The sequence below is a fragment of the Podarcis bocagei genome (genome assembly GCF_964188305.1).
Source record: "Podarcis bocagei genome assembly, chromosome: 15".
Lineage (NCBI taxonomy): Eukaryota > Metazoa > Chordata > Lepidosauria > Squamata > Lacertidae > Podarcis > Podarcis bocagei.
In genome coordinates this window covers 7035243-7048885 of record NC_138141.1, presented here as the reverse complement: position 1 = coordinate 7048885, position 13643 = coordinate 7035243, and the positions used below count along the sequence as shown (strand labels likewise).

The following is a 13643-nucleotide window of genomic DNA, read 5'->3' as shown; positions in this document are numbered from 1 at the left end:
GCAATATTTGCCAATAACTCTGTTCAGTTATCCCTCCAGATCAAACTTCTTTAAGGAGGGAGGGATGTGGTGTTTGCCCGTTCATTTAGAAAATGTTTGAACAGGGGGAAGAGATAGGGTTAAAAATATAGACCAATAGGAAAGCCGGAGGCGGAGCTTACCTGTGTATAAAAGGGCTTAGCCCGAGGTTTGAGTGAGTTGTTGGTGGGTAGTGGGTTGTGGGTTGGCTGGTTGGGAAAGGCAGTTGGAGATAGACAGGGCAGTGGGTTCTTGATTGAGGGAAGGTAGAAGAGATAGAGAGAGGAAAATAAGACTAAGAAAGTAAAGAGTAACAACATTTGGAATATCGTAACAGTTTGTTTGTGTCCGAAATAAAATACACTCTTCTTTATTAATTGAGAACCTGACTGAGGCTGAAGTGATTTTACCGGGGAGGACCTGGTTGGTGGCAGTGGATTAGCGGTGTACGGGTCACTAGTCCATGAGATGACCGGAGGCTCTGTACAAACGCCACACTGCCTATTTTAATTTCACCATATATTACTATTTCTCCCTTCCCACTATATCTAGCGTACTTTACACTACTGAATTTACAATAACCCTGCTAACGTTTTAACCCGATTAACAAACAATGGTGGAAATCTGTGGGGGCCCACACCACCAGGGAACCTAGAGTGGGCCAAGTTTGGCCAACAAGGTCTTTTGTCCAAACCAGGCCCACCTGCCCCACGCCTGACATCCGCTGTGCCCTGTGGAGAGTGGGATTGAGCTGCCTGAAGCTCAGCTGATGGGTGATGAGTTCAATCATTCCTGCTTGGCATCCATGAGAGAGTTCCCCGTGGGACTTGGCCAAACCCTGCAGGAAGCAGGACTGAACACACCCAGTGCTGCCCCTCATCAGCTGATTTGCAGGGACGCTTGTTCTGTTTGCTTCTTCTCAAGCCCCTGGGGGCCAACTCTGAGAGATGGGCGGGACCATTTGCCCACCCACAGGGCAGGGAGAGATAAAGTTCTTCCAAAACCAGGACACCAAGGTGTCCCTACCACTATTGTCTCCAGGGTTTCACAAACTGGCAATGGATCTCCAAAGCTCTCCTTGGAGATTGAACTTGTGACCCTTCTGGATGCAACAAGTGTGTTTTACCCACCAAACTACAGCTTGTCCCCAGCAAGAAACCACAGCTCCCCTTCTCCCCATCCTTCCCCCGCCCCTCTAGCTATGCCACTGAGTAGTACCCCAGAACCAAGAGGGCACTGCTGCTTCCAGTTGCCAAGGTATCTCTGGGTGCTCCTGCTTTACCTCTAGCAAGTTTTCCTTGGCTTTAGGTGGCTTTCACTCAAGGTAGAAAACACGGCTCCTGTGTCTAGTTGGCAATTGGACTGGTGGCCATCTAGGTGCATTTTGCCCATGGGGTCAGTGGCAGAGAGGGTTAAGATGGGACACAGGAGTTCTGAGTGGATGGGATTAGTTGTCGTTATTCTCCTATTTGACTGCCAGAAGGTTTTGGAGGTGGGGCAAAGGCGGCAAAGGCACACACCACCCCTCTTGGTTGGAAAAAGGATTAGTCTGTTGATGAGGTGCCTCGCCCCTCAGAGGATGCTCTTGCAGGCATTTGGGAATTAAATTTTGCCACGTCTCTGAATTCTTTGGGTTAGCATTGTTGGCTTGTGGGCCAAATCTCCTCTAATGTCCTACTTTGCTGTACTGGTATCACTCCTTAGTTGGGCAAGACCCTTCCCTCTGGGTCCAAGCTGAGAGGTTTACCGAGCGGGCACAGACTCACCTTGGTCAATGGAGGGAAGCTCTCATCGCCTGATTGGATGTCTCCAATTTTCTGGAGGCTTCGTATGTATTTCAGCTCCGATGGGCTGGGGTTAGATGGGGTGGGCTGGAGGGGCTACTTCAGGGGGCTGGGTGTCTGGACATATGCAGGGTTGGGACGGGGGTCAAAGGTGATGGGTCAGGTAGGGGGGTACCTTAGCCAGAAATGCTGGACAGGGGTCTCCAGTGGGTGGGGAGGGAGAGGGGTGCCAGCCTCCGCTGAAATGGGGCTGATGGCTTGGGCAGGGAGGAGCGCTGGGGAGGGGGCACTGGGTCAAAGAAGTTTTGGGAATGTTTTTTAGGCCTTTCCTCTAGGATGATTTTGTTCCCTCAGATGCCTTGGAGGAGGCCCCCTTTCTCTATTTTGGGGGCTTCCTCTTGGGGCTTTTCTATGTTTTTCTTTGGGGGGGGTTCTCTTTTTTGGGGATAGGCATGCCTATCCCCTTGATGGCCAGGCCTCCCCTATCTTGCTTCCCACGGGTAGGCGCACTTTGTTCCAGGGTCCTTCGCCTTCTCTGGTGTTTACCAAAGTCTGGAAGAAAAGAAATGGAGGTAGAATCATTATTTTCAATGACACTAGTTTGTCTTACACCTCTTAAGCTCACCCGTTTCTCTAATTCGGTGAGATAGGGGTTACAACAGGGGTTGCAACAGCAACAAAGATTCATCTAAAGAACAATGGCTATGTCAGGCTCTCACACAAGAGCAGAATCTAACCAAACTGCTTTTGGTGCTCTACAAAATGCAGTGTAGAGGGACAGTAGTACCGTTAATAAATATTTGATTTTGAAGGCACCTCAGATTTTATCGACACATCGAGTGAAAGATAGATTCAAGACTAAGTCCCACTGAAGGCCATTGAATGGGCCTTAGTCATGGCTTATCTAAGCCCCATGGTGGGTACTGGGACCTTGACTAACTGGAGTAGATTTTTAAGGCAATCTGCCTTTCTCCCTTTTTCTCTTGCTGTCTATTACAGCATCCACTTGCATGTATGATACCATCTCTAAGTTGTCCAAAGATTTCATCCATTCCCCAGCTATAAATCCTTACCTTCTCAGCTGGCTTCTCTGTCTATTTCATGGGACAATGAAGCAGAACAGGTGAACATCTAGATGGCACAATTTCCTACCTGCCATGTTGATAATGCTGACGCAAAAAGCACAATTTTCGAATCGAGAACGCCTTGAACTCCTTATCTGAAGATATCCAGTAACGGAATAGTGATGATGCAAAGTTGTTTCTTGCTGTCTCTATGCTAACCCTGCGGAATGTGAGGAAGGGGCTAGGAGAATATCAGAATCAGATGATGCCATCATGGAAGGTGGAAGAGCAGCAGCCCAGGAGTGAGAAAAGGGTGGTCAGTTCATCCTTCCTGCTTGACCAATCATCTTCACAAATGCTCCCTACCTATTTTTAAACATAGTCATCTGAATTTTCCTATGCACTTTGGCGAAGGCTCAGAAAAAACTTAATATGGAGGCTAAATGGCCAAAATATTGGGAAATTTTGGAACAAGGAGGAGACAAATTGAAATTGCAGAGTTTTGAGAAATTAAAAGATAAAGTGCGAGACTGGCTACATTACTATCAGATAATGGAGGCATATAACTTGGACAAGAAAATTGGCTTCCAGGTGGAAAAATCAAAACTAGAAACAGAACTGTTAGAATCTAAAGCTAAGATTTTGTCAAAGATGTATAACTTGCTGTTGAAATGGAATACTCAGGATGAAACGGTCAAATCTGCTATGATTAAATGGGCACAAGATGTTGGACATAACATTATGTTTGCTGACTGGGAACAGTTGTGGACCACAGGTATGAAATTTACGGCATGTAATGCCCTAAGAGAGAATATTATGAAAATGATATACAGGTGGTACATGACACCAGTCAAGCTTGCAAAAATCTATCATCTGCCCGATAATAAATGTTGGAAATGTAAAGAAACTGAAGGTACATTCTTTCACCTTTGGTGGACGTGCCCAAGGATTAAGGCTTTCTGGGAGATGATATATAATGAACTGAAAAAGGTATAAATAAAAAAAAATTCCTTCCTGTAGCACCTTAAAGACCAACTAAGTTAGTTCTTGGTATAAGCTTTTGTGTGTATGCACACTTCTTCAGATACTTCTTCGTATCTGAAGAAGTGTGCATGCACACGAAAGCTTATACCAAGAACTAACTTAGTTGGTCTTTAAGGTGCTACAGGAAGGAATTTTTTTTATTTTGACTATGGCAGACCAACACGGCTACCTATCTGTAACTGAAAAAGGTATTTAAATATACCTTCTTGAAGAAACCAGAGGCCTTTCTCCTGGGCATAGTCGGCCAATTGGTGCCAAAGAAAGACAGAACTTTTTTTATGTACGCCACAACAGCAGCAAGAATACTTATTGCAAAGTATTGGAAAACACAAGATCTACCCACCCTGGAAGAATGGCAGATGAAGGTGATGGACTATATGGAACTGGCGGAAATGACTGGCAGAATTCGAGACCAGGGAGAAGAGTTGGTGGAAGAAGATTGGAAGAAATTTAAAGACTATCTACAGAAATATTGTAAAATTAATGAATGTTAGAACAATGTTGGATAGAAACTAAGGGGTCTTTAGCTGCAATGTTATAAGAGAATACGAGAAAATGGTTATTAACAGGTAAAAACTTAATGTTATAACATTTTAAAATTGAAGATTAAGATGATTGAAGAGGGGAGGGATTTGCTGAATTAAAAATTTGAATTGGAATACAGAGAAGGGAGGCGTGAGGAGGTCCGGGAAATAAGCAAATGAAAATATGTGATGGAAAGACTGAATTGTTTTTAACTATTTTTATTTTGTATTTTTTCTGTTTTTTTCTTTTTTCTTTTATATTTGGTAACTTTTTTGAAAATCTCAATAAATATCTTTAAAAAAAATAAAGATGAATTTTCCTATGCACTTTGTTCCTCCCTTCCATGGAGACGATGTTGGAGAAAGAGAATTGCACTCTGGAGATGGCCAGCCGAGAGGAAGTTGTAGGAAATACTCAAACCGTACGGTTCTTGCCTTTGTCACTTATCCCCACGATATGAAAATAAGCGGGGAATGCCTAGTGATGCTCTCTCTTGAACCAATGAGCTTCTGCAGGCAAAGCAGGTGCTCTGCCATTGAATTATGGCCTTTCACATTGTTATAATGTCTCATTGTGTTCAGTGGCACTTGCTCCCAGGCAAAACAACATGGTTCCAAACAGCTTGACTGAGATTACATACTGCTCACAACTGAGGCAGACTGACTCTGAAATCTTGCAGAGAACACACAGAGAAAATGGCTGCTAAGTCCCGTGTCAGAGTGACTCAGCAGTTAGCAGTTAGCCCTGAATAACTTTAGCAGGCCCAAATGACTGTGCAGTCCAAGCACTTCCCAGCCTGCTTTGCGGCTTCTGCTCTCACGTGTCTTTGTCACATGACACTATTGGGATCCACATCAGCTGCGAGGCTCCCTTTGACCAGGGAGGGAGGGAGAGATCACACGCTGGTTTGCGGGGGGGGGGGGAGGGAGGAGAAGCATCCCCCTGGACACCTCTGCAGCCCAGCTGGTTTGTGGAGGGGGAGAGAGAGAGAGAACTGTTTGTGTGGGGGGGGGGAGAGAAAGGGCTGGGTTGAGGGAGAAAGAGAGAGCTGCTTGTGTGGAGAGAGAGAGAAAGGGCTGCCTTGGTGGGGGGGGGGAGCTGGGCACCCACCGGGCCCCCTTGGTGGAAGCAGCCAGCGCCCACCCTTCCACCCTGCGCCCACCCCTGGGTGGTAGATTACTGCCTGCTTTTTATATTGGATCATAGATCACAGGCTACTTGAAGTTGGACATGCCTGTCGTAAAGCAATTCACGGGAGACCAGCAGCTATGGTTAGCATTGTTTTACTGATTGAAAGTGAAATAGGAAACAGAAAGAATACCTATAGTAAAGTGAAATTTACAAGGAACAGTATATCAAAACAGGGATTGAACTGTGCAAAGCCAAAGTTCCACTACGGAGTAGTAGCCCCTCCCCTCTTGCAAACCTGTAAAAGCATCCTCCTGCTTTTGATAACCTCACTGCTCCATTTTTTTTTAAAAAAAACTCCAACAAAACAGAGACTTCTGCTTTCTATGCCTCTCACAGCAACCCTGAGCTCATTCTCCTTTCTGCAATAATTTGGAAAAGTGGATTATGATGCCCATTTTATTATTCCCAAGGGGACGCTTTCTGACTACAGGCAATTTGCTTCTAATTCATCCTTTCACCCTCTCTGATCACTTGAGCCTAGAGTTAGACCAACTACCTCAAGTAGTCTTCAGTGTCTTTCAAGAAGCATTTGCAAACTGTAAAACATCCATCTACCTTGCCTCTGGGTCAGGGAGGTTGTGCTAGTAAATATTAGAGAGAGAGGAGGTCACCCAGCAACAGAGCGGCATTCAGTATATGTTATTTTTTCTCTGAAACCTTGTCATCTAATACTACATTTTCAAATATCTTCTGACCAGGGAGTCTATGGAACATCTATCTATCTATCTATCTATCTATCTATCTATCTATCTATCTAATCAGTCCTTTCATAAAGCCAGGGTTTTAAAACACTGATTGATTCATTAAGTGTCTCTAAAGTCGAACCATTCATCTTTCTATTTTATCATCTTAGTTTTCTCATGGCTCTCACTTGGTGCCTCTCTCTATGTTTATCCTCTAAATTCCATGAGAGTTAGTGTTGTGCTGAAGTGTTTAATCATATACAGCTTATCTTGTAACAGTATAAGCACTTTCCGAGGGCAAAACCTTACCTGATGAAGTTACTTTATTGATATGTCCTGCTTGCTTTTTTAAAAAAGCTTCCTTTGTGGAATCTATTTTATTACGATTGTCCAAAATTGTCCTGAACATTCTGTTAATTTTTTTCCAACTGCAATAATGTGCTGCACACTGTCATTGTTCTGTGTTTCTTTGTTTGTCTTGTATATATGTTGTTGTTTTTGGAAACTCAATAAACATTTTTAAAAAACCCCAAAATAGTTGCTTTTTAAAGTGGTAATTTCACCGTTTTACTCTTTTTGTAGCCTGGTTGAGGTTTTGTTATAACCAAGCAGCTTAAAAATCTTGTGAAACAAATGAACAAGCAAATAAAAATAAGTACTACTCAGAGTAGATCCATTTAAACATATGAACCTAAGTTAGTCATGGCCATTAGCTTCAATGGGTCTTCTTTGTGACTAACATCGGGCACAAAGCTTTGTCGTTTGCCATTCCTAGATTGCTTTTGGTCATAGAAAACGTGATAAAAGCTCTGAAACTGGTGGGCATTTTTACTTTTTTTCCCTGACAGGCAAAAGATCGAGTCTGCTTATAAATAAGTACAAAGTTCCTCTGGATGTATTGAAACCAAACCTATAGTTACTTTGCTTCCTTTTCATATTCTGTCACAGAGCCTGCATCACCAACCCATTTAAAATGGCAGGGCTATGCAACAAAAAGGAGGGGGGGAATGGAGAGAGGGGAGAGAAATGTTGGCTCTGGAAATGCGACAGACTCATTGTGGCTTTCTATTGTGGGCTTTTTTCTTTTGAAAGAGAGGCTGGTTTTTCTTGTTGCTTTTGTATTTCTGATGAATGTCCTTGCTTGGTTCATTCTACAAGCCCTTGCCAGCATTTTTGGCTCAAACAGCCTGGATGGAAGGCTTGTGTTCTCTTCAAACATTTCAAAGGTGGCTTTGAAAACACCCCAGGGGAAAAAAAGACGTTTGTATTACAACTACAGTTGCTCACCTCCCATTATAGGGAAGAAGCTTCTAATATGATGATGTTCTAAATAAAAAAAAAGGCCAGAGTTCAATCATATGGATAAAGAGAAGCATGGAAACACAACCAGAGCAGAGCATCAAAGCATTTCTTAGGCCCACAGATGCACCAAAAGTGCTAATGAATTTTCATGAGGTCTACTTCTTTTTATGGATCAAACTGAAGAAGAAATCTGGAGTACTTCAGATGGGAAAAATGAGAAAGTGAAATTGATATATTCATCCATCCCTAGCAGTGTGGTGCCTGTGGGTTATTGAGGACTTACCATGGCACACACAAAACCTGTAAGCAATTCCTTTCCTTTTTTCCTTGAAAAGTACATGTGAAGGACAAAGCTGGAAGAGGCATTCCCCCCTCTCTTTGATTGGTTAGGGGTGAAAAGAGAACAATTAAGAAGACTGTGGGGTGGGGGAAGGAAAAGTGAGTGACCAGCAGGAGGTGGGGGGGGGAGAAAATGGGGTACAGCAGGAATCGGAGAGAATGGGGGGGGGGAAGAGATAGGTTTAGAACAGAGATGGACAAATTATTAATTTCAATGCCAATTTTTCTCATTTTCCCATTCTCCAGTTCTTTGTGTTCCTATATCAGTTTGCATTTTTGATAAAGAAGGTCCTCATGAAAATTCATTAGCATTATAATGTAAATTTCTCCTAATGTACACATTTTTGCAGAGCTATTTCACCTAATAACACGCACTTCTGCATAGTTTCCACTATCATATACACTTTTATGCATACTTTACTCTAGCATTTGCATTTTCATACACAAAACTTGGCTAGAGTTGCAGAATTTGGAGAAGTGCAAATTTCAGATGCCGGCTGTGTTTTGGTTCACATATTGTTTTAGGATGTGCAGATTAGACAGGTTCTGCTTTAAATGATAACTGAACCAAATTTCCTCCTCATCCCCCCACACACAGGTTCTGCTGAAACCCACCCCTCAACCTGCCTCCATTTCCAGCCACCATCAAATCACAATTACATCTGTCTTCATTGACTGAACGATTAAAAACGATGAATCTGATGTGCGCCCAGAGATGCATCCTGCTGTGATTTGCTGTCCTGATGCATCCTGCTGTGATTTGCTGATCAGAGTTTGTAGGGCAGCAGTTGAAGAAGGAGCAAAAAGGGTTTTCTGGTGTGTGTGTGTTTCTTGTGGCTGATTAGCTCTTTTCCCTGTGTAAAGGTCAGAGGGGGCAGGGTTTCTGTTGAGGCAGGGGATTAGCTGTGGGAGGAGCTTATCAGAGTTTGTAGGGCAGCAGTTGAAGAAGGAGCAAAAAGGGTTTTCTGGTGTGTGTGTGTTTCTTGTGGCTGATTAGCTCTTTTCCCTGTGTAAAGGTCAGAGGGGGCAGGGTTCTGTTGAGGCAGGGGATTAGCTGTGGGAGGAGCTTATCAGAGTTTGTAGGGCAGCAGTTGAAGAAGGAGCAAAAAGGGTTTTCTGGTGTGTGTGTGTTTCTTGTGGCTGATTAGCTCTTTTCCCTGTGTAAAGGTCAGAGGGGGCAGGGTTCTGTTGAGGCAGGGGATTAGCTGTGGGAGGAGCTTATCAGAGTTTGTAGGGCAGCAGTTGAAGAAGGAGCAAAAAGGGTTTTCTGGTGTGTGTGTGTTTCTTGTGGCTGATTAGCTCTTTTCCCTGTGTAAAGGTCAGAGGGGGCAGGGTTCTGTTGAGGCAGGGGATTAGCTGTGGGAGGAGCTTATCAGAGTTTGTAGGGCAGCAGTTGAAGAAGGAGCAAAAAGGGTTTTCTGGTGTGTGTGTGTTTCTTGTGGCTGATTAGCTCTTTTCCCTGTGTAAAGGTCAGAGGGGGCAGGGTTCTGTTGAGGCAGGGGATTAGCTGTGGGAGGAGCTTATCAGAGTTTGTAGGGCAGCAGTTGAAGAAGGAGCAAAAAGGGTTTTCTGGTGTGTGTGTGTTTCTTGTGGCTGATTAGCTCTTTTCCCTGTGTAAAGGTCAGAGGGGGCAGGGTTTCTGTTGAGGCAGGGGATTAGCTGTGGGAGGAGCTTATCAGAGTTTGTAGGGCAGCAGTTGAAGAAGGAGCAAAAAGGGTTTTCTGGTGTGTGTGTGTTTCTTGTGGCTGATTAGCTCTTTTCCCTGTGTAAAAGTCAGAGGGGGCAGGGTTTCTGTTGAGGCAGGGGATTAGCTGTGGGAGGAGCTTATCAGAGTTTGTAGGGCAGCAGTTGAAGAAGGAGCAAAAAGGGTTTTCTGGTGTGTGTGTGTTTCTTGTGGCTGATTAGCTCTTTTCCCTGTGTAAAGGTCAGAGGGGGCAGGGTTCTGTTGAGGCAGGGGATTAGCTGTGGGAGGAGCTTATCAGAGTTTGTAGGGCAGCAGTTGAAGAAGGAGCAAAAAGGGTTTTCTGGTGTGTGTGTGTTTCTTGTGGCTGATTAGCTCTTTTCCCTGTGTAAAGGTCAGAGGGGGCAGGGTTCTGTTGAGGCAGGGGATTAGCTGTGGGAGGAGCTTATCAGAGTTTGTAGGGCAGCAGTTGAAGAAGGAGCAAAAAGGGTTTTCTGGTGTGTGTGTGTTTCTTGTGGCTGATTAGCTCTTTTCCCTGTGTAAAGGTCAGAGGGGGCAGGGTTCTGTTGAGGCAGGGGATTAGCTGTGGGAGGAGCTTATCAGAGTTTGTAGGGCAGCAGTTGAAGAAGGAGCAAAAAGGGTTTTCTGGTGTGTGTGTGTTTCTTGTGGCTGATTAGCTCTTTTCCCTGTGTAAAGGTCAGAGGGGGCAGGGTTCTGTTGAGGCAGGGGATTAGCTGTGGGAGGAGCTTATCAGAGTTTGTAGGGCAGCGGCGCGCGCCTAGTGGCGCGCGCAGTTATATCCATCTTTTAGATTTAGGGGAGCTAGTCTCAAACGTTTGTTGGGGGAGACCTAGGTTTTTTTTTTTGTGGGCGAAGTTATTTGTCCTGTCTTCAAGCTTTTTATGATGGAGGACCTCTGTAGCCACCCCCAACAACACGATCTCAAGCTGGAAGGGGAGGGAACAGCTGCAGTCGCCTGCGATTCCTGCGCAATGTTTGCCATCTTGCCAAAGGTTGCAGGCAGCTTCACCTGCAGCAATTGCATGTTGATTGCCCTTTTAAAAGACAAAGTCCAGCAACTGGAGGAACGTGTAGCTACGCTCCAAAGAATTAGAGAGCTGGAGCTCTTCTTGGAAGCAACAGAGCACACCGTCCCCACCAAGGAGGAGACAGGGGACTCCCCTGAGAAGGAGGCTAGTTCATCAACACAGGAGCCACATATATGGAGAAACGTGACTCAAAGAAGTAGGAGGCCCAGGGTTCACTCTGATTGTTTAGAAATACACAATCGCTTTGAGGTCCTCTCCCCTAGCATGGAAGACGAAGAGCAGACTCCATTTGAGGATCTCTCCCTCATTACAGTCGATCAGGTATATGAAGACGAGCAGCAAAGTCAGTCCTCAGGGAATGTGCAGGCGACCTTGGAACGGACAGCTCACGGAAGAACCCCGACCAAACCCAAGAGGAGGCGTGTAGTGGTGATAGGGGATTCCCTACTGAGGGGAACAGAAGCAGTGATCTGTGGGCCTGACAAGATGTCTCGGGAAGTGTGCTGTCTCCCCGGGGCTAAGATCCAAGATGTAACTGAACGACTGCAAGGAATCATAAAACCCACTGACAAATACCCCTTCCTCTTGGTTCATGTGGGAACCAATGACACTGCAAGCAATAGCCTCCAGAAGATCAAAAGAGACTACGAGGCTCTCGGCAGGAAATTGAAGCAACTAAATGCACAAATTGTCATCTCGTCTGTCCTCCCAGTTGAACGACGTGGCCCAGGGAGAGAGGGGAAAATAGTGGAAGTGAACAGCTGGCTTCGCAAATGGTGTAAACAGGAACGGTTTGGATTCTTAGATCACGGACTGCAGTTTCTTGAAGATGGACTTCTGGCAAGTGATGGGCTGCACCTCACAACGGTTGGGAGGAATGTTTTTGCCAAAAATCTCAGAAACCTCATCAGGAGGGCTTTAAACTGACTAATGTGGGGGAGGGAGACAGTGCTCCTGAAGGTAGGAGTCTATCAATTAATGAAGATGATCATCCAAATGTCATAGACCAAATGGAGCAAACAGCACGCGGACCTAGTGGTGGGAGGAAAAAATCCTTAAATAAGAGACACGGGGGAATGATTAATGGACTTCAATGTCTGTACACTAATGCGCAAAGCATGGGAAATAAACAAGATGAGCTTGAGCTCTTGGTACAGCAAACTAAATATGACATAATAGGCATCACTGAAACCTGGTGGGATAAGTCCCACGATTGGAATGTAATAATGGGGGGATACAATCTATTTCAGAGAAACAGACCAGACAAGAAAGGAGGAGGAGTGGCATTATATGTCAGGGATGTGTATACCTGTGAAGAGATCCAAGATTTAGAACCTCAAAGCCAATGTGAGAGCATTTGGGTCAAAATTAAGGGAGAGAAGAATAACAGAGACCTCATTGTGGGAGTTTACTATAGATCCCCAAGCCAAACGGAGGACATAGATGATGCCTTCCTGGAACAGATGGCCAAGCATGCAAAAGGAAGGGAGATAGTAGTAATGGGGGACTTCAATTACCCGGATATTTGTTGGACGTCAAACTCAGCCAAGAGCATAAGGTCAAACAGATTCCTCACTGGCCTTGCAGACAACTTCATTGTCCAGAAAGTGGGAGAAGCAACAAGAGGAACAGCCATTTTAGATCTGGTCCTAACCAATGTTGATGACCTGGTTAGTGGGGTAGAAGTGGAAGGATCATTAGGCGCGAGTGATCATGCTCTTCTGAAGTTTACTATACAGCGGAAAGGAGCAGCGAAGCATACTAGGACTCAATTTCTTGACTTTAAGAAAGCCGACTTCATAAAACTTAGGGAAGTGCTGGGTGAGATCCCATGGACAGCAATACTAAAAGGAAAGGGAGTTCATGATGGCTGGGAGTTTGTTAAGAGGGAGATAGTAAAAGCACAACGTCAGGCAATACCAATGAGACGGAAACATGGAAGGTGCCTAAAGAAGCCAGGGTGGCTATCTAAAGAACTTTTAACTGAATTAAGATTAAAAAAGGATGTGTACAAAAAATGGAAAAGGGGGGAAACCACCAAAGAGGAATTCAAACAAATAGCCAGCACGTGTAGACACAAAGTCAAAAAAGCTAAAGCACAGAATGAACTCAGGCTTGCTAGAGAGGTTAAAAGCAACAAAAAAGGCTTTTATGGGTATGTTCGTAGCAAAAGGAAGAACAAAGAAACAGTGGGGTCACTCAGAGGAGAAGATGGTGAAATGCAAACAGGGGACACAGAAAGGGCTGAACTCCTCAATGCCTTCTTTGCCTCAGTCTTCTCCAATAAAGAAAACAATGCCCGACCTGAAGAATTTGGAGCAAATGATTCTGCAAAGGAAACACAGCCCAGAATAACTAAGGAGACAGTACAAGAATATTTGGCTAGTTTAGATGTATTCAAGTCTCCAGGACCAGATGAACTGCATCCAAGAGTATTAAAAGAACTGGCAGATGTGATCTCAGAACCACTGGCAGTCATCTTCGAGAAATCCTGGAGAACAGGCGAAGTCCCGGCAGACTGGAGGAGGGCAAATGTTGTCCCTATTTTCAAAAAGGGGAAAAGAGAGGACCCAAATAATTACCGCCCAGTCAGTCTGACATCAATAGCAGGGAAGATTCTGGAGCAGATCATTAAGCAAACAGTCTGTGAGCACCTAGAAAGGAATGCTGTGATCACCAATAGTCAGCATGGATTTCTGAAAAATAAGTCATGTCAGACTAACCTGATCTCATTTTTTGACAGAATTACAAGCCTGGTAGATGAAGGGAACTCAGTGGATATAGCCTACCTTGATTTCAGTAAGGCATTTGACAAGGTGCCCCATGATATTCTTGTAAAGAAGCTGGTAAAATGCGGTCTTGACTCTGCTACCACTCAGTGGATTTGTAACTGGCTGACTGACCGAACCCAAAGGGTGCTCATCAATGGTTCCTCTTCATCCTGGAGAAGAGTGACTAGTGGG

General features: G+C 44.7%; 1 long non-coding RNA gene across 1 annotated transcript in view; it reads right to left on the bottom strand.

Annotated features, from left to right (window-relative positions):
• Window positions 1-1827, bottom strand: part of LOC308574265 — a 47737-nt gene extending 45910 nt beyond the window's left edge. Inside the window, exon 1 of the long non-coding RNA XR_014002416.1 lies at window positions 1785-1827. This is a non-coding gene — a long non-coding RNA (uncharacterized lncRNA). The remainder of the gene's footprint in view (window positions 1-1784) is intronic.
• Between the last annotated feature and the right edge of the window lie 11816 nt (window positions 1828-13643).